At 39.1% G+C, this 20,590-nt stretch overlaps 1 protein-coding gene across 18 annotated transcripts in view; it reads left to right on the top strand.

The window, feature by feature from the left end:
- LOC114304640 (rRNA biogenesis protein RRP5-like) overlaps positions 1-20,590 on the top strand; it is a 130,689-nt gene that overhangs the window by 100,818 nt on the left and 9,281 nt on the right. For 11 of the 18 annotated variants that reach the window (XR_014358619.1, XR_014358617.1, XR_014358625.1 and 8 more), the window contains 2 exons: positions 7,181-7,389; positions 13,521-13,655. The gene's annotated coding sequence lies outside the window, so the exon portion shown is untranslated. Of the gene's footprint in view, positions 1-7,180; positions 7,390-13,520; positions 13,656-15,212; positions 15,393-20,590 lie in introns of all 18 variants that reach the window. The other 7 variants (XR_014358621.1, XR_014358627.1, XR_014358622.1 and 4 more) reach the window with 2 other exon arrangements.

The raw sequence follows: 20,590 nt of genomic DNA on the forward strand, positions 1-20,590 counted from the left end.
CATTGGTTTCTCCCGAGGTGTTGGAAGTGTTCCGCGGGCCTTCTCAGGACTGTTACAGGATTTTTTTGGCCCCCGATGGCCTATTTTCAAACTTAAGTGTTTAGGAAGTACATTTTTTGACTTAGTTTCCAAACCGGAAGTCCCATGCGAGTTCCGTAAGTTTCCACAACTCACGTTGGTCCCTCCCTAGGTGTTTTGAGGTGTTCCCTGGACCTTCTCTTGGCTGTCACCCGATTTTGGCCCCCCCGATGGACTATTTTCAAGCTTAGGTGCGAGAAAAGTGCAGTTTCGGACTTAGTTTCCAAACCGGGAGTCCCGTGCTAGTTCCGTAAGTTTTCACAACTTACATCGGTCCCTCCCGAGGTGTTTGACGTGTTCCCTGGGCCTTCTCGTGACTGTTACACGATTTTGGCCTCCCGACGGCTTATTTTCGAGCTTAAGTGTGAAAAAAGTGCATTTTTTGATTTAGTTCTCAAGCCGAGAGTCTAATGCTAGTTCCGTCAGTCTCCGCAACTTACCTCTTGGACCGTCCTTAGGTGTTTGTGGCATTTCCCGGTCCTTCTCGCGACTGTGACACGGTTTCGGCCCCTGCCCCCGGTGTCCTATTTCCAAGCCTAAGCGTGGAAAAAGTGTCACTTTCCAACTTAGTTTTCAAACCGGGAGTCCCCGTGTTAGTTCCGTAAGCTTTCACACCTCGCGTCTGTCACTCCCGAGGTGTTTGAGGTGTTCCCGTCCCTTTGTTGCGACTGTTACATGATTTTGTCCCCCCGATGGCCTACTTCCAAGCTTAAGTGTTAGAAAAGTGTGTTCTCCAACCTAGTTTTCAAATCGGGAGTCCCCGTGCCTGTTCGTTAAGTTTTCACGGCTCAAATTGGTCCCTCCTGAAATGTTCGAGGTGTTGGGCCTTCTCGTGATTGTTACACGATTCCGGCCCGCCGAGGCCTGTTTTCAAGCTTCAGTGTGAAAAAAGTACATTTTCCAACCTAGTTTTCAAACCGGAAGTCCCGCGCTGGTTTCCACAACTTACATTGGTTTCTCCCGAGGTGTTGGAGGTGTTCCACGGGCCTTCTCGGGACTGTTACAGGAATTTTTTTGGCCCCCGATGGCCTATTTTCAAACTTAAGTGTTTAGGAAGTGCATTTTTTTGACTTAGTTTCCAAACCGGGAGTCCCGTGCGAGTTTCGTTAGTTTCCACAACTCACGTTTGTCCCTCCCTAGGTGTTTTGAGGTGTTCCCCGGACCTTCTCTTGGCTGTCACCCGATTTTGGCCCCCCCGTTGCCCTATTTTCAGGCTTAGTTGCGAGAAAAGTGCCGTTTAGAACTTAGTTTCCAAACCGGGAGTCCCGTGCTAGTTCCGTAAGTTTTTACAACTTACATCGGTTCCTCCCGGGGTGTTTGACATGTTCCCTGGGCTTTCTCGTGACTGTTACACGATTTTGGCCCCCGACAGCTTATTTTCGAGCTTAAGTGTGATAAAAGTGCATTTTTTGATTTAGTTCTCAGTTCGAGAGTCCCGTGCTAGTTCCGTAAGTCTCCGCAACTTACCTCTTGGACCCTCCCGAGGTGTTTTTGGCATTTCTCGGTCCTTCTTGTGACTGTGACACGTTTTGGGCCTCCTCCCCGGTGTCCTATTTCCAAGCCTAAGCATGGAAAAAGTGTCTCTTTCCAACTTAGTTTTCAAACCGGGAGTCCCCGTGCTAGTTCCGTAAGCTTTCACAACTCGCGTCTGTCACTCCCGAGGTGTTTGAGGTGTTCCCGGCACTTGTTGCGACCGTTACGTGATTTTAGCCCCCCGATGGTCTACTTCCAAGCTTAAGTGTTAGAAAAGTGTGTTTTCCGACCTAGTTTTCAAATCGGGAGTCCCCGTGCCTGTTCGTTATGTTTTCCGACCGATGGCCTTTTTGCAAGCTTCAGTGTGAAAAAATTACCTTTTCCGACCTAGTTTTCAAACCGGAAGGCCCGCGCTAGTTTCCACAACTTACATTGGTTTCTCTCGAGGTGTTGGAGGTGTTCCACGGGCCTTTTCGTGAGTGTTACCGGATTGTTTTGGCCCCCGATGGCCTATTTTCAAACTTAAGTGTTTAGGAAGTGCATTTTTTGACATAGTTTCCAAACCGAGAGTCCCATGCGAGTTTCGTTAGTTTCCACAACTCACGTTTGTCCCTCCCTAGGTGTTTTGAGGTGTTCCCCGGACCTTCTCTTGGCTGTCACCCAATTTTGGCCCCCGCGATGCACTATTTTCAAGCTTAGGTGCGACAAAAGTGCCGTTTCGGACTTAGTTTCCAAACCGGGAGTCCCGTGCTAGTTCCGTAAGTTTTCACAACTTACATCAGTCCCTCCCGGGGTGTTTGACGTGTTTCTCGGGTGTTCTCGTGACTGTTACACGATTTTGGCCCCCGACGGCTTATTTTCGAGCTTAAGTGTGAAAAAAGTGCATTTTTTGATTTAGTTCTCAAGCCGAGAGTCCTGTACTAGTTCCATAAGTCTTCGCAACTTACCTCTTGGACCCTCCCGAGGTGTTTTGGGCATTTCTCGGTCCTTCTCGCGACTGTGACACGTTTTTGGCCTCCCCCCCGGTGTCCTATTTCCATGCCCAAGCGTGCAAAAAGTGTCTCTTTTCAACTTAGTTTTCAAACCGGGAGTCCCCGTGTTAGTTTCGTAAGCTTTCACCACTCCCGTCTGTCACTCCCGAGGTGTTTGAGGTGTTCCCGGCCCTTGTCGCGACTGTTACATGATTTTGGCCCCCCAATGGCCTACTTCAAAGCTTAAGTGTTAGAAAAGTGTGTTTTCCGACCTAGTTTTCAAATCGGGAGTCCCCGTGCCTGTTCGTTAAGTTTTCACGGCTCAAATTGGTCCCTCCTGAGATGTTCGGGGTGTTCCCTGGGCTTTCTCGTGATTGTTACACGATTCTGGCCTGCCGAGGCCTGTTTTCAAGCTTCACTATGAAAAAAGTACCTTTTCCGACCTAGTTTTCAAACCGGAAGTCCCGCGCTAGTTTTCACAACTTACATTGGTTTCTCCCGAGGTGTTTGAGGTGATCCACGGGCTTTCTCGGGACTGTTGCAGAATTTTTTTGGGCCCCGATTGCCTATTGTCAAACTTAAGTGTTTAGGAAGTGCATTTTTTGACTTAGTTTCTAAACTGGGAGTCCCATGCAAGTTCCGTAAGTTTCCATAGCTCACGTTGGTCCGTCCCTAGGTGTTTTTAGGTGTTCCTCGGACCTTCTCTTGGCTGTCGCCCGATTTTGGCCCCCCCGATTGACTATTTTCAAACTTAAGGTGCAAGAAAAGTGTCGTTTCGGACATAGTTTCCAAACCGGGAGTCCCGTGCTAATTCCGTAAGTTTTCACAACTTACATCGGTTCCTCCCGGGGTGTTTGACGTGTTCCCCGGGCCTTCTCGTGACTGTTACACGATTTTGGCCCCCGACGGCTTATTTTCGAGCTTAAGTGTGAAAAAAGTGCATTTTTTGATTTAGTTCTCAAGCCTAGTGTCCCGTGCTAGTTCCGTAAGTCTCCGCAACTTACCTCTTGGACCCTCTCGAGGCGTTTGGGTCATTTCCCGGTCCTTCTCGCGACTGTGACACGGTTTTGGCCCCCCACCCCGGTGTCCTATTTCCAACCCTAAGCGTGGAAAAAGTGTCTCTTTCCAACTTAGTTTTCAAACCAAGAGTCCCCGTGCTTGTTCCGTCAGCTTTCACAACTCGCGTCTGTCACTCCCGAGGTGTTTGAGGTGCTCCCGGCCCTTGTGGCGACTGTTACATGATTTTAGGCCCCCGATGGCCTACTTCCAAGCTTAAGTGTTAGAAAAGTGTGTTTTCCGACCTTGTTTTCAAATCGGGAGTCCCCGTGCCTGTTTGTTATGTTTTCACAGCTCAAATTGGTCCCTCCTGAGATGTTCGGGGTGTTCCCCGGTCCTTCTCGTGATTGTTACACGATTCCGGCCCGCCGAGGCCTGTTTTCAAGCTTCAGTGTGAAAAAAGTACCTTTTCCGACCTAGTTTTCAAACCGGAAGTCCCGCGCTAGTTTCCACAACTTACGTTGGTTTCTCCCGATGTGTTTGGAGGTGATCCACGGGCCTTCTCGGGACTGTTGTAGGATTTTTTTGGGCCCCGATTGCCTATTTTCAAACTTAAGTGTTTAGGAAGTGCATTTTTTGACTTAGTTTCCAAACCGTGAGTCCCATGCGAGTTCCGTAAGTTTTCACTGCTCACGTTTGTCCCTCCCTAGGTGTTTTGAGGTGTTCCCCGGACCTTCTCTTGGCTGTCACCCGATTTTGGCCCCCCGATGGACTATTTTCTAGCTTAAATGCAAGAAAAGTGCCGTTTCGGACTTAGTTTCCAAACCGGGAGTCCCGTGCTAGTTCCGTAAGTTTTCACAACTTACATCGGTCCCTCCCGAGGTGTTTGACGTGTTCCCCGGGCCTTCTCGTGACTGTTATACGATTTTGGCCCCCGACGGCTTATTTTCGAGTTTAAGTGTGAAAAAAGTGCATTTTTTGATTTAGTTCTCAAGCCGAAAGTCCCGTGCTAATTTCGTAAGTGTCCGCAACTTACCTCTTGGACCCTCCTGAAGTGTTTGGGGCATTTCCCAGTCCTTTTCGCGACTGTGACACGGTTTTGGCCCACCCTCGGTGTCCTATTTCCTAGCCTAAGCGTGGAAAAATTCTCTCTTTCCAACTTAGTTTTCAAACCGGGAGTCCCCGTGCTAGTTTCGTAAGCTTTCACAACTCGCGTCTCACTCCCGAGGTGTTTGAGGTGTTCCCGGCCCTTGTTGCGACTGTTACATGACTTTGGCCCCCCGATGGCCTACTTCCAAGCTTAAGTGTTAGAAAAGTGTGTTTTTCAACCTAGTTTTCAAATCGGGAGTCCCCGTGTTTGTTCGTTATGTTTTCACGGCTCAAATTGGTCCCTCCTGAGATGTTCGAGGTGTTCCCAGGGCCTTCTCGTGATTGTTACACGATTCCGGTCCGCCAAGGCCTGTTTTCAAGCTTCAGTGTGAAAAAAGTACCTTTTCCGACCTAGTTTTCAAACCGAAAGTCCCGCGCTAGTTTCCACAACTTACATTGGTTTCTCCCGAGGTGTTGGAGGTGTTCCACGGGCCTTCTCGGGACATTTACAAGATTTTTTTGGCCCCCGATGGCCTATTTTCAAACTGAAGTGTTTAGGAAGTGCATTTTTTGACTTAGTTTCCAAACCGGGAGTCCCATGCGAGTTCCGTAAGTTTCCACAACTCCCATTGGTCCCTCCCTAGGTGTTTTGAGGTGTTCCCCGGACCTTCTCTTGGCTGTCACCCGATGTTGGCCCCCCCAATGGGCTATTTTCAAGCTTAGGTGTGAGAAAAGTGCCGTTTCGGACTTAGTTTTCAAACCGGGAGTCACGTGCTAGTTCCGTAAGTTTTCACAACTTACATCGGTCCCTCCCGGGGTGTTTGACGTGTTCCCCGGGCCTTCTCGTGACTGTTGCACGATTTTGACTCCCGACGGCTTATTTTCGAGCTTAAGTGTGAAAAAAGTGCATTTTTTGATTTAGTTCTCAAGCCGAGAGTCCCGTGCTAGTTCCGTAAGTCTCCGCAACTTACCTCTTGGACCCTCCCGAGGTGTTTGGGGCATTTCCCAGTCCTTCTCGCGACTGTGACACGGTTTTGGGCCCCCTCTGTGTCCTATTTCCAAGCCTAAGCGTGGAAAAAGTATCTCTTTCCAACTTAGTTTTCAAACCGGGGGTCCCCGTGCTAGCTCTGTAAGCTTTCACAACTCGCGTCTGTCACTGCCGCGGTGTTTAAGGTGTTCCCGGCCCTTGTTGCGACTGTTACATGATTTTGGGCCCCCGATGGCCTACTTTCAAGCTTAAGTGTTAGAAAAGTGTGTTTTCTGACCTAGTTTTCAAATCGGTAGTCCCGATGGCCTACGTTTGAAGGAGTGTAAACTTAATCAACAGAATTATACGAGACAGATTATTTCGTGCTCGTACAATTTTAATAAAATAAAATAAAAATTCAACTTTTTAACCGACCTACCAAAATAATCTATCTTCATCCTCTCCATCCCAGCCCAACCCGAAGCTTCGTTTTTCCACCCTCTTCTACATATACATAAACATATAAATATATACATGGGAGAGAGAGAGAGAGAGAGAGAGATATGGGGGTGGAGATTGTGGAGTCAAACACATGCATTCGGGGTTGCTGCCGGAGCGACTCAATTCCTCTGCATCTCCCACCTTCTTCCTATCTCTGCCTTACGTGAATTCCAAATTAGCAAAACCCCTTTTTGTGTGTATATACATGTGTGTGTGTGTCTCACTATGTAAGTAACCAACTATAGTGCGATGATCAAGGCCTACCCTGAGTTGTTGGAGCCCTAAGAGGACTCTTGAAATTGGAGCCTTTTATATATAATCATTAAAAAAATTGCATGTAAAATAGTAAGTATTTACATTTTATATATATATATATATATATATATATTTAAATTTGCTATTACCCACACAAATTTAGCTTGCAGATATAATTACTAAAATTTAACTTACACAAATTAAGACACGAAGAAAAATCATTACAAGAGCTCAAAATTATAAGAATATTGTCTTGTTAGTTTTATAATTTGACCAAATTCAGTTTACAAAAAGGTATCAGTTAAATAATACCAAATAAAAATTGAACCAACTACAACAGTGTATCAGTTAAATATTACTTTTCTCACATTTTTTAATGCAAAATTACTAATTAAGCTTGCATAATCTATAAGGACCCTTTAGTTTAGATTGTGAACTTAGATTAGTTGTACTGAATCCTTATTTTTGAGCCTACTAATGCTATAAGAGTTAAAATTAATTAGGGCCCCTAAATTTTGTTAAAATTTGGAGGCCCTTGGTGGTCTTGCCTCAAGGTTGGGGCTGGCCATGATGCATTTGGGGGAGGAGAGGGATATTGGTTCTGGAAAAGGATGTTGAGGTGGTTTTAGGTAGTTTTACCATTTTATCATTCTGTGCAAATCAAAATAGAATCCAAAGATGTTTGAGCACGGGGTAATTCAGGCATACTAAAAATCTGTCAGGGACATCAATCAAGGTGTTTCCTTCTAATAATAGTATAAAATATGCGCTTATATATGAATTTATGTGTGTAGATGTTTATGTATGTGTATTTGGTTTGTTTATTTGAATGTCTACATGTGATATGCAGGATTCTTTTTTGACAATTTGGTTATATGATGTGTTGATGAAGCAAGTTAGATCATCTAGGAATCGCCACATTGGTTGCAGCACATGCAAAGCCTCCAAATTACATGTTTTTCTTCAAATTCTACGAGTCCCTAAATTTGGCAGAGAAACTACACGTGGAAGAGTGGAATCCAACTTTTGATCAAGTGCTCACCATCTCAGTCCAGTTAGGTATGTCTTTGATGATCTTGGCTTCATTTGAGTTTGTTTTAATTTTGTGAAGTAAACCTTAATTCCTTACTCGTCATTGAAATTCTTTGTATTTTCTTTGTGATATTATGTGCAAAATTCCTCTTATTAAGGGTAAATAAGTAGTGTAGATTAGGCTGAACATGACACTCATAGACTCATAGTGTTTTATTACCTGTTATGATTTGTTTAGGTAATATGAAATACTTGAGATGATTCTTATAGGTGCTTAGTTCACATTGATGACATGTTAGTGATGTGGTGTAGATTTCAGGTTTAGGTTTCTAAGTACTGTAAAGTTATATAGTAAATCTTTCCATTGGTGTTTTTCTTGCTTGAAGTCTCTTTTTACTTTGAGTGTTGCTAATGGTACTACTCGTGCTCTGTCACAATTATTACAAATGATAAATTTTCGAAATTCTTGGACATTTAGTCTTTTTTGGAAAAATAATAAATAAAAGAAATGTAGTAAATCCTTTAAACAGAGCCTTCTATTGAACCTAAATTGTTTTCAAAGCATCTTTTCAATTCTGGACGAAACAAAAATTTTAGTCCTAGTTTTTGTTTAGATGCAATTGAAGGAGTAAAATTGTAACTTAAATCATAGATTTGTGTCAGGAGCAAAACTCCAACAACCCCTAGCAATAATAATAATAATAATAATGATAATAATAATATTTATCAAAAAAAATAATAATAACAATTATAAAAATTAAGCCATTAAACAATAAACACCTATGAAGTACGATACTCCAAAAATGGTGTCGTACGAGTACTGGGTACGAGTACTGGGTACTTACCGAGTGCGGGTACGAGTACCGGTACAGCAGTACATGTACCGGGTACGCCGAATACATGCCGTGTACGGCAAATACATTTGGGTACGTCATGGGTACATTGTGGGTACGGCATGGGTACGACACCAGTACGGCAAAATGAAATTTTTTTTTTTTCCCCTTAGATGCTAGAATTTATTGCAACCTTTATTATTATTCTTTCAATTTTGAAAATATCAAGTAATTTATTTCCAACACTCTTTACCTATGAGTCATGGTTTTGGTCTCTTTTGTATCCTGTTTTAGACAATCAAAAAAGAAAAAAAAATAATTGTATAACTTTTTAGACAAGTTAGTTGTTCTCTTTTTAGTTTTGATATTGAAATTTTGATTTGTATGTTGGATGTTTGGCTATAAATTTTTAAAAAAATTAAAAAAAATTGATGTACCCAGCCGTACTAGTACCCTACTTTTTAAAGAATTTTTCGTATCGGTGTACCCGTATCGTACCCGTACCCGCACCCATGCTTCATAGATAAACACTTAAGGCTGCAAATTACTATTTGACGATTGTCACCGTCTAGAGGGAAAAAAGGTAATAAAAAAATTTTAAAAAATGATATGAAAGTCAAAATGTAAATGCTTTGGTATGTAACTTTATTTTGTTGATTAAGGTTGGAGTTTTCTATTTATTCGAGAGGCTTTTATAGGAACAAATGAAATTACAATGGACTTCATTTGATCGAAGGGTTGATATCATGTCTTTAACAAATTAGGAGCAATTGAAATAGGCGCATGCCTCGGATGCGCTTGGTTAATGTCATCTCACCTCAAGGATGGCAATGGATCGGGTTTTGAGTGTGAATTCTTGCTTTTAAACTTAATTAATTTAGTGATACAATTTTATACTTTACTTTACTATAAACCTGACAATTTTGACCTACCTACCGCTATAGTTTACCCTACCCTGGCCCTCAGGTGCACCTTACTACACTTTGTGCCTAGGTGCGTGCCTAAGCACGCTTTTGATAGCATTGGCTTAGATTTTACACACATTCCATAAAACATACGTTGTCAATGATTAAGGATGTGCAATCTACTACCATGTTGTGTTCTTAAGTATTGTTTTTTTCAACATATAGGAATTAGTAGTGTTTTTTGTCAATTTTGAATAGATTATTCCTGATGCATCTAGAGAAGGGAACCCAAACTTAGATTAGGTTATTGACCGTTGACCAAAATAAAATAAAGAGATTAACTTATTGGTAAGTTTTAGCATGTTGCACAAGATTTATAAGAATGTCTAAACATATGAGTGATGATAATGAAGTATTTATGTCACGATGGACATAATGCTCTTCAAAAATTTTGATAAATATCCTTGAATTTCTGTAAAACATGGGAATAGCTAACGTGGAATATGATTTCAATTTTTAAAACATTCATGAATAAATAATGCAAATAATATTAATTTTTCTAAATTATTTCCAACATCTCACCAATTTAACCTGCATGGATAGCCTAGTAGTCAAAGGAGTGAGATATAAACTCAGATGTTTTGGGTTCAACTCTTGCTGGCATCTAGACCCTGTCTTGGAGAGGTTCTTCATCATCCAAAAGGAAAAAAACCTCGCCAATTTTAAAATTTGGTATTGCTACTCAGCATCTTAGGTAGACGTCCTAATTAGATACCTCTTTAAGTTTCAGCTGAAAATTCTTGGAATTACTTTATGGATTTAATGGTAACTACTGAACCTCTTCAAATTACTTGTCTCATTAATTTAGAAATTCCAAATTTGTTTTGGTTTCAGCTCTCGCTGTTTCTTCTCTGTTTCTTTCTCTCAACATCTTCTGCTTCCTTTGTGTCTCTCTTCTCTGCATATTCTTCTCTTTTCTGCATCTTCCCTGGTTCTTTCTCCTTCTCTGCATAGCTTAGCTTCGCTTCTTCTTCCTCTTCTTTACTGCTTTCTTCTTCTTCATCTTCCCAGCTGGTTTCTTCTTCCTCTCCCCTGTTGCTTTCTCTTTCTTCTTCTTCACTGATGTTGCTTCTATTCTCTGCTTCTTCTTTGAATCTATTATCTACTTCCCCGCGTCTGCTATTACTCCTGCTACTGCTGATCTGTCTGTTCTCTGTTGTAGCTGTTGTTTTCTCTTCTCCGTAACTGTTGTTGGATCTTTCCTCTGTCACTGATGTTGCCTTCTCTCTTTCTTCTCTACTGCTGCTGCTGCTGATGATGATGATGAGGAGGAGGATTTCATCCGTGTCCAATTACTTAATTTGTTTACTCTTTGCTTGGTACCACATATGTGTTTTGATGGAATTCCTGTGAGAAACCAATTTACTTGTTTGGGAGTTTGGGCTGAATGTAGTAAAGTTCTCCATTTGAGTTATATCACTTGAAATTTTTTCTAACCAAAGTACCAAACTAAGCTAAATCCGAGTACATAGGAAGGAGAAACTTTGCACTATTATGTAATGGTTCCAAATAGCTTCTTTCGAGAGAAAAAAATACTGAAAAGGTGAGAAGAGGGATAGAGAGAGAAGAGGGAAGATGAAGAGAGAAAATGGAGAAGTAAGAGATAGAGAGAGAGAAGATGGAAGATGAAGAATCTGTTATTGATTTGTTGAAGATAATGTTGCCAACCTTGTAATCTTTGTTTGAAAAAAAATAAATACTAATAATAATAATAAGTGTAATCATTATGTATTTGGCTTGATTAAAATATATATATATATATATATATTTAGGCTTTTATTTATTCTCTTTTTAGTTAGTAATTGATTATTTGTAAAATATCTAGAAAACATAACACTTATAATTATATATTAATACATATTTTATATATGCCAATTTTTGAAAAAAATTTTGCCACAACTTGTAATATGGATTTCTGACATATAAAGTCATTAATTATTAAAATAAAATGTAAAAAACTCAGTTGGTAGTGATTTAAAAATATGAAATATATTGGATCACACTTAAAAATTAACAAAAATTGATCAAAATTTGTTTTAAAACCCAATAAATATGATTTTGGAAAAAAAATATGCGTATCGGTAAGTTTTTTTCAAATTGTGTGAAAAATAAAAAAAATTCACGGTTTCGATTACCGCAACCGTTACGCTACGGCCTTTACACCCTGCAACCGCAACCGTGCCATTGCTACCGTTACAGTGACCGCAACCGCTTTTCAGAACATTGATACCAATGTAATACAAGATCATATACTTTACCCCTTAATTATTTATCATTAAAATCTGTTCTATTTTGTTTCTTAAATTTTTTAATTTATTTCAATTTTATCATTTCTATAACATCTATAAAAGAATGAAAGCTGATTGAATTTAACACAAAACGTCAAAATAATGAATCTAACACAAAACATCAAAATCATGTCCAATTGCCCAAAATTGCCTTTCATTTTTTAAGTTTAATTGTGTATGGTTTAAAAAAATTTGTAATCAAATTAAATTATTAAAATTATTCAATCAATTTGACCCAAATCATTTAAACACAATTTAGATGAATTTGGAATTACGTTTTTACATAATTTGTTCCTAAAAAAAATCATATAACATTATCAAAAAAATTTAACTTATCATAAATTTCTGAAACCCTAATTTCTGAAACCATAACCCTCATATTTCACAATTCAAAACCCTAACCCTAATTGAAAAATGATTTCACATTCATCAATTCAAAACCCTAATTCAAAACCAAATCCCTCATTTGTGATTTCACATTCAATAGAAAACCATAACCCTCATTTTCTCATTTCAAACATAATATTTAAATTTTTCTGAAACAGATTTCACAATTATAAACAGATTTCACACTTCTAAACAGATTTCACAAATTTTTAAACAGATTTCACAATTCAAAACCATAATTTCTCAAACCGTAATCGTAATTTCTAATTTCACCATTATAAACCCTAACCCTAATTTATGATTTATGATTTCACAACATTTTAACATTCATGAACCCTATTCTACCCACATTGTACCCACGTTCACATTTTCACAAACACAATAAACGCATAAAAATAGATCAACAGAGAGAGACATAAGCCATACCAACAAGAGAGAGCAACCCACGGACGGAGAGAGAGCACAGAGAGAGACTGAGAGCAAAATAAATTGAAAGACAGTGGCAGTTAATGCTGTGGATTGCATCAGTTCAGGCTACCCCGCAATTCTAAATTGAAAGACAGTGGCAGTGAGGCACGAAGGTGTTGGTTGTGATTGACAATGGATGATCCGGTGATTTGAGGCAGTGACAGTGTGATGATGTTGATGCTGCTGACGGTTCATCAACACTTGAAACATTGGTGGTTTCCAACTGTTCGATGAACCTCTTGAATGAATGAGGGTGGCCAATGCCAGGATCTGACACCTAAATTGATGCAGGATCAATAAGAAAGAACGAAAAGAAAAGACGAGAAACATTAGGTTTGAACATTGAAGGAGTTTAGTTTCAGACATAGCAGCAATCACCCTGGGCTTTTACATCAATCATAAGTCAAAACGATAATTATTAATTGTTTTCCAAGTCAGCTAAACCATTACATAAAAGATTTATTTATAAGCATGCCTAACTAATCCTAAACAAACTCGACTTCCTAAATAGATAAAATTCTTGGATAAATAGCTTGTAGATAAATAAAATTCATAGATAAATAGAACTTTTATTCTTATCCTTATCCCATGCATTCTCCATCACTTGAGTTGGACAATAAAGAGGCAATAGAACTTTTTTTCTTAAATTTTATGGCATGGTTATAGAAGTCACCCATGAGTCAGTATATCGGTCATTTGATGGTTTTGAGTCTCTGAATTTGTTTGAATTGGGTTATATAGGTTTTTTAGAACTTGATGCCTCAAGCTTTACATTTTGGAATCTTAATCTTTTGTTTGAATTGGGAGTTCTTTTAAGTCTGTATATAAGAGGTTGTGTCCTGGTGTGATGCAAGTGATATCCACCTTCAGCCTTGTGGCTCGGGTTCTAGTCATGGGAAAAATATGGGGGGAAGGTGTGCATTGGCCTCTTTGTGTTTATGGGTAGGTGTGTTAGCTTGTGCATGTTTTAATCATATTTTGTGCAGTTTGTTTAATTGATTGGAATTTCTTCTATAAGTGTTACTGTTTCTTTCTCCTTATTCCTTTGGCCCCCATGCAATGGGAAAAAAAATAAAAAAGAGAGAGGAAGAAGAAAGAATTGTACCTGAAAAAAAAAAAAAAGAATTATTATTTGTAGCAAATTTCTGATTGACTATTTGATGTTGTGTGTCCTTATCTGATTATCGAAAGAAACTAACTGATTGCATCTGACCCAGATCTGAGCTTGGTTTAGATCCTGGTGATGACCCAACTTCGCTGTGTCATGTGGAACAAGTTGTCAAATGCAGAGTTACAAGTTCTGTTCCTGCTTCACGGCGCATCAACCTTAGTTTTGTTATAACACCTGCAAGGTAATCTTTGACATCATTAGATGAAGTGTTTATTATTATAATTGGGTGCAAATTTTTCGCAAAATACCTAGCTTTATAATAAAACCATAACATAATTGAGCAGTCAGAATATTTTTTCATAATTTGATTCAATAGTTAATGCATGTTTGACATATAATGACACACAACTCACAAAGGATCAGGATCTTTTAACATAATCTGTGAAACCTTGAAAAGTAACTGAAAAAAAAAAGGAAAAGGAAAGAAGATATGATTTGTTTAGAATGATGAAACATATTTTTCATAGGAAAAGTGGTTGAAAATTTATGTCAGAAACAGTGCCTAGGTGTTGTAACTCGTGTGAAGGTTGTTTAAATAAGAAAAAAAAGAAAGAGATAAAGAGGGTGGAGAGTGAACAAGAAGGGTATGGGAGACCAACGCCATGGCTTCTGCACAACTCATTCATATTTTTCAGTCCTACCCTAGAATGGAAGGACATGATTTGCATTTTTGTAACTGGATACCTACGTGTGTAGTTAGTTGGCAGCAGAAACTGTATTTACTTGGTCAATAATTCAATGGCTACTATCTTTTGGTAAGGTAACTTGGTTGCATGAGTGTGAACTAATATTTGTATTACTTAGCAATTACCCCCTTTTTTTTTTCCTCATGGAAAACTCGTTAGAATAGGAAATGTGCCTACTATTCATACATGTAATATGCATCCAATCTTATAGGAACCTGCACATTGTAAAAGAATTATGGACTGAAAATAACATTGCTTCATACGTGGACAGTTATCTTCTCAAACATTGTTTTGTGAGCTGCCTTCCTTAGAATGCTCTTTTATGCTTTGAACAGTAACACTCCGTTTGGATAGTGAGGTGAGAAAAGAAATGATTATGGTTTCTCACCATCTACATTTCATCGATTTGGGTACGAGTGTCGGGTGCAGGTATATATTTAGAGGTCGGACTCAACAAACCTCTAAATGAGGGATACGCGGGTACGACTAAAAAGTATCCAAAAATTAGACACGGGTATCTGGATACGGTTAAACATGGATTTGCAAAAAAATATTTTGTATTTTTCTAATAAAATTTTATGTAATTTTTTGATAACATGGCGGTTCTATTATAATTTCTTCCCAAACCAAAAGTACCACACCTAATAATTTCTCTTAATAATATTTTTAATTTATCTATATATGTTATCTTTAATTGACATCTATATATATTATAAATAAAACATTATAACAAAATAAGAAATAACAAATTATGTTGAAAGAAACAAAAAATAAAAAATAGATGATTTGTTTGACTCACGAAATGGCCTTGGATAGAGTTGAGTGGAGAAGAAGGATTCATGTAGTCGACCCCATTTGATGGGACTTAAGGTTTGGTTTGGTTTGGTTTGGTTTGGTTATGATTTATTTTATAGATTTTTTATTATTATTATTATATATATATAATTTTATTAGTTTTTTTTAAAAAAAAATAAATGATCTATTTTATTCATTATTATCTATTAAATAGATGATTTTATTAGGGTTTTATTTGTTTATTTATTTATTATCAGAGAGAGAGAGAGAGAAAAGAAGAGGAGATAAATCGATTGAGAGAGAAGAGGAGATCGACAGAGAGAGAAAGAGAGAAGAAAATGAGACGAGACTCGTTGAAGACGAAGGGGAAGTTGAAGAGGAGATCGACAGAGAGAAGAAGAGATCAGTGTCTTCACCCTTTTGAAGTTGGCGACCAGGTTGTCTCCTTGCTCTCTCTTCTTTCTCTTTTGCAATTAGGGCTCTATCATATCTGTTTGTAAACAGTCGTGTCCCGGTCATATTCAGCACCCGTACTCGTGTTGTGTCATGTCAACACGGGTACCTCTCAAAAAACAGAGAGTTCGTGTAACGTAGCTCACCATTATATTTGGATGAATAAAAGAGAAGATAATGTGGTTTCTCACCTCTCTTGTTTGGATAGAGTAAATAAGAAAAAAGAAAGGAAAGTGTTGTGTTTCATTTTACTAAAATAACCTTCCATATTAATAGGCTATGTTTTTTCATAGGCAAATTTGGCTATAAACCCCTTTTACCTTCCTTTTATTGTTAAAAGGATTAAGAAAAAAATTATACTTTCTAAACCCCCTCATAATTATAAAGTCTTGTATAAAGAACAAAATTTATTATTTAAATATTTTATTAGACTATTATACCCTCAACTAAATTTTCCCACCTTTTCCACCCACTCTCTCCCCACCTTCTCTGTCTCTCTCCTTCCTCTTTCCTTTCTGACTTTGTTCTCCGCCGACGTGCTCCTCCTTCCAGATCTGAAGCTCTGTTTCTCGACAATTTTGGTAACTTCTTCTTCTTCGGCGATGATAGCAACGTCATCATCATCACTCTCCTAGCCAAGTCCAGTCAATTATCATGCGAAACTCCGGCGATCAACAATGCCGAAACCGATCTCTACAATGAACTCATCAAGAACATTAGGAACGAAATCAACTACGGGCCGAAAAATTGTCCTCCGGTGCCGGAATCGAAGGAGATCGTCTACAAGGAGAAACAGATCGTCTCTAAATTGAGGCATGTTTGGTGGAGTTGTTTGGTTATACATATTTTTTTAAACACAGATTTGAGTTTTGAATATATGTATATATATATATATATTTGTGTGTATGAGTGTTGTTGAACACATGTATTCTTTTCATTTAGATTTGTGATTGTTGATCGAGTTTTAGAAGTTTTTCTTCTCAATTAGATATGTTGATTTGTTGATTAATTTGTTTTGTTTTTGTTTGTTTGTTTGTTTGTTTGTTTGTTTTTTTTTTATTTATTTTTGTTGTTTTTGATCTAATTTCATTTGACAGAACCAGAGTAAAATTTTACTCTGGTTCTATTGCGCTGTTTTTTGTTTCAAATAATGAGAGTAAAATTTTACTCTTGTTCTATTGCTCTGTTTTTTGTTTGAAAGAATTAGAGTAAAATTTTACTCTGGTGTTAGAATGACAGTAAAATTTTACTGTTAAGAGGTGGTCATTGTGTTAAAATTGATGTATTCTTATTGATTGATATCTGATTGTTATATTTAGTACAAATGTGAGAGGCTCCTTATATAGGAGATATAGGTGTAGTAGGTGAAGTGGAGGTGGTAGTGGTGTAGGTGAAGTGGAGGTGGTAGTGGTGTAGTGGGTTAGGTTTAGTGGAGTAGGTGAGGTGGTAGTGGTGTAGGTGAAGGTAAATTCTAACAGCCCCCCGCAAACTCAAGGAGGATAGAAACTAACCAACTTGAGTTTGAAGAGAGGAACAAAACAAGAAAATACATAAAAATAAAAGAGGATAAGAGACACTGTATGGTCGTGTCAGACCATTGGTGAAGACACTGGATGGTGGTGTCATAACGTTGTAGAGGACACTGTATGGGGGTGTCATAACCATGTAGAGGACACTGTATGGTGGTGTCAAACCGATGTAGAAGACAGTTTATGGGGTCATGTCGGACCGTTGTAGCAGACAATGTTGTAACAGTTGTTGTGACAGTTTACGGAGTCTTGCTGGACCCTTGTAGAAACTAACCGGAATCAATGTCGGGACAGTTTACAAAGTCTTGTCGGACCCATGAAGGAGCTAACCGGAATCAATGTCGGGACAGTTTACAGAGTCTTGTCGGACCCTTGTAGAAACTAACCGGAATCAATGTCGGGACAGTTTACAGAGTCTTGTCGGACCCTTGTAGAAACTAACCGGAATCTATGTCGGGACAGTTTACAGAGTCTTGTCGGACCCATAAAGGAGCTAACCGGAATCAATGTCGGGACAGTTTACAGAGTCTTGTCGGACCCCTTAAAAAATCGCATCCTCAAAAGGTGCGCCCAATTTTTCAAAAGGCGTGCCATCAAAAGGCGTGCCCAATCCATAAAAAAGGCGTGCCATCAAAAGGCGTGCCCAATTCATCAAAAGGTGTGCCGGACATGATGGCGAGGCACGTGGGCGCCTTGGCTTGCGTGCCCGTTTGTCGGCTGGTGGCAAGAGGCGCGCGATGCGCGTGGCTGCCTTGGCTATTTAACCAAGGTTGATGCTGAGGCTGAGGCAGAGAAAAGCTGCGAAAAACCTCTGAAAAAAAACTTCGTTGTGCTGAGAGAGAGAGTCTGAAAAACTCTTCGTTGTGCGCTGAGAGAGAGTCTGTAAACTCTTCGTTGTGCTGAGAGAGAGAGGCTGTAACACTGTTGTGCTGAGAGAGAGAGTCTGTAACACTCTGTTGCGAGAGAAAATGGCTTCGTCGTCCCGTGGTCTGCTGACCCTCTTTCCCGACCTCAACGAGTCAACAAGAGAGATAACGGGTGCGGTGTCCCGTGAACCTCAACCAAACACCACTGGGTTTGCTCCGTTGAACTTTCCGATGCAGTCGGTGGAGCAAAAAATGGCGGTGCAAACGGATGTGGAGGCTATTCAGTATACTCTGAAGGCATGTGTGGAAAGCATGACGGCGGTCACAAACTTGTCGAACCGGCTACAGAGTAGGACAAATGAAGTGCAACAGTTAAACTCCCAGCTGGCTCTGCTCCAACGCATGTATAAGGATGCGCGAGCAGAGATAAGTGTGCTGAAGGCAGAAAACAAGGAGCTGAAGCGGAAGGCCACCGTGATGTTCCGATTTGGAGGTCCGCCATATGCTGCAGTGGAGGAGTATGGGGGAGTGAACGTGCTTGGTGGACAAGGAAACACGGAGGCAACACCGTCAAGGGCCGCCCAGGACGGAGGCAAGAAGAAGAGACCGGCGGCAGAGTAGGGCAGTGGGTGGCCGTCTGCAGAAAAGAAAACAAAGCTGTTGTTGTTGTGATTTTTGTGTATTTTTGTTGTTGTTGTATTTTTTTTTTTTTTTTTTTTTTTTTTTTTTTGGTGTAAAAATGTGGATCAGGGTTGATCTTGATATGAATAAAATGAGTGTATTGTGTTTTTTTTTTTTTATTATTTTATTTTTATTTTATTTATTTCTTTATTTATTTATTTATTTTTTTATCTTTTTTTTTTTATTTAAAAAAATAAATAAATAAATAAAGAAAGTGGAGCAATAGGAGTGGACAGCTGGCCCATTACTTTGGTGAAAACCAAAAAAGCAGAAGATGGTTGGGTGATATAGTTTTAATATTTCAGTGAGTGGGATGCATGATGGGTTATATGAAAAGATGGGATTTGAGAAAATGCTCTGGACGGGAGGGTATAGGATAAAGAGAATAAAAAAGTAAAATAAATAAATAAAAGAAAAAGTGTGCTTGTGAGTGTGGGTTGTATCAGTCAACAAAGGGACACACTGTAGAGAGATTGGAGAATGCGCTGAAGGAACTGGTAAGATTGCCAGTTAAGATTGACATTCTCCACCACTCGTTTTCCAATTAGGTAGCTGCGGAGGATTGTTCAGTGAATTGTAGATAACCTGAAGAGCTTGAACGTCAGACGAATCAGTAGTCCCTTCAACAACACGGAGAGCGAAGATCGCCGTCGCGATTAACAGAACAAAATCAGCGAAAAACCGAGAGTGAGCTCTACTACTCTTCTCCATTTCAGTTCCTTTTTTTTTTTTTTTTTTTTTTACAGTTGGAAAAGAACTTGTGCTGACCTAGAAAACATGCGAGACTGCAGAGAGGAGGACTTGGCCTGGAGAGAAAGAAACTCTCCGGCAGTCCGAGCTTGAACCGGAATCCGAAACCAGAGAGCTGCCCTTCCGTCCAGCTGGAGCAACAGATTCATCAACTAGGAAGCAGTGGTGGAAAGGTATGGGTAGAAAATTTTAGCAGACTAGGTTGAGATCCGGCGGGCGGCCAAGGCGAGGTTGCCGCCCGCCGGTGAAGCGAGAAATACTAAGATCTTAACCTTGCTCTGATACCATGTTAAAATTGATGTATTCTTATTGATTGATATCTGATTGTTATATTTAGTACAAATGTGAGAGGCTCCTTATATAGGAGATATAGGTGTAGTAGGTGAAGTGGAGGTGGTAGTGGTGTAGGTGAAGTGGAGGTGGTAGTGGTGTAGTGGGTTAGGTTTAGTGGAGTAGGTGAGGTGGTAGTGGTGTAGGTGAAGGTAAATTCTAACACATTGCCAAACACTTCAGCCGCCACAAACACTGCCTTCGCTTTTTTACTTTTGTGTAGAGTAACATTTTACTTTTAGCTTCAGAATCTTACAGTTTACTCGTTTTTCAGAGTAAAATTTTACTTTTATACAGAGTAAAATTTTACTTTTGTGTAGAGTCTAACATTTTACTAGTTTTTCAGAGTAAAATTTTACTTTTATACAGAGTAAAATTTTACTTTAGCTTCAGAGTCTCACAATTTGCTCGTTTTTAAGAGTAAAATTTTACTTTTATACAGAGTAAAATTTTACTTTTATACAGAGTAAAATTTTACTTTAGCTTCAGAGTCTCACAATTTGCTCGTTTTTCAGAGTAAAATTTTACTTTTATACAGAGTAAAATTTTACTTTTGTGTAGAGTCTAACATTTTACTAGTTTTTCAGAGTAAAATTTTACTTTTATACAGAGTAAAATTTTACTTTTAGTTTCAGAGTGTAACATTTTACTTTTATTCAGATTAAAATTTTACTTTTATACAGAGTAAAATTTTACTCTGAAATACACTGTGAAGATGGCTTAATAGGAGAGCTGATAGATATGAGGGTAATATAGTAAAAGAAACAAGTTTTAAAATATTAAGGGGTTTGAAAGTACTTATATAATTCTTGTCCCTTTGAAAGACAAATTAAATAATGAGGGGGCTATCACCAAATCCCTCTTTTTTCATAAGGGTAATTTTGGTATTTTAGAAAAGTTTCATTAAACCAATTCCTTTCTCACCAAATCTCACCGCTTTTGGTGAGAAACAAAACATAAGTTTGGTGAGAATCCTTTTCTCATCATTTCTCACCTACTTAACCATCCAAACAAGTGAGCATCCAA

Source organism: Camellia sinensis, unplaced genomic scaffold (genome assembly GCF_055761805.1).
Source record: "Camellia sinensis isolate YWXY unplaced genomic scaffold, ASM5576180v1 Unanchor3, whole genome shotgun sequence".
In the NCBI taxonomy this organism is placed as follows: domain Eukaryota; kingdom Viridiplantae; phylum Streptophyta; class Magnoliopsida; order Ericales; family Theaceae; genus Camellia; species Camellia sinensis.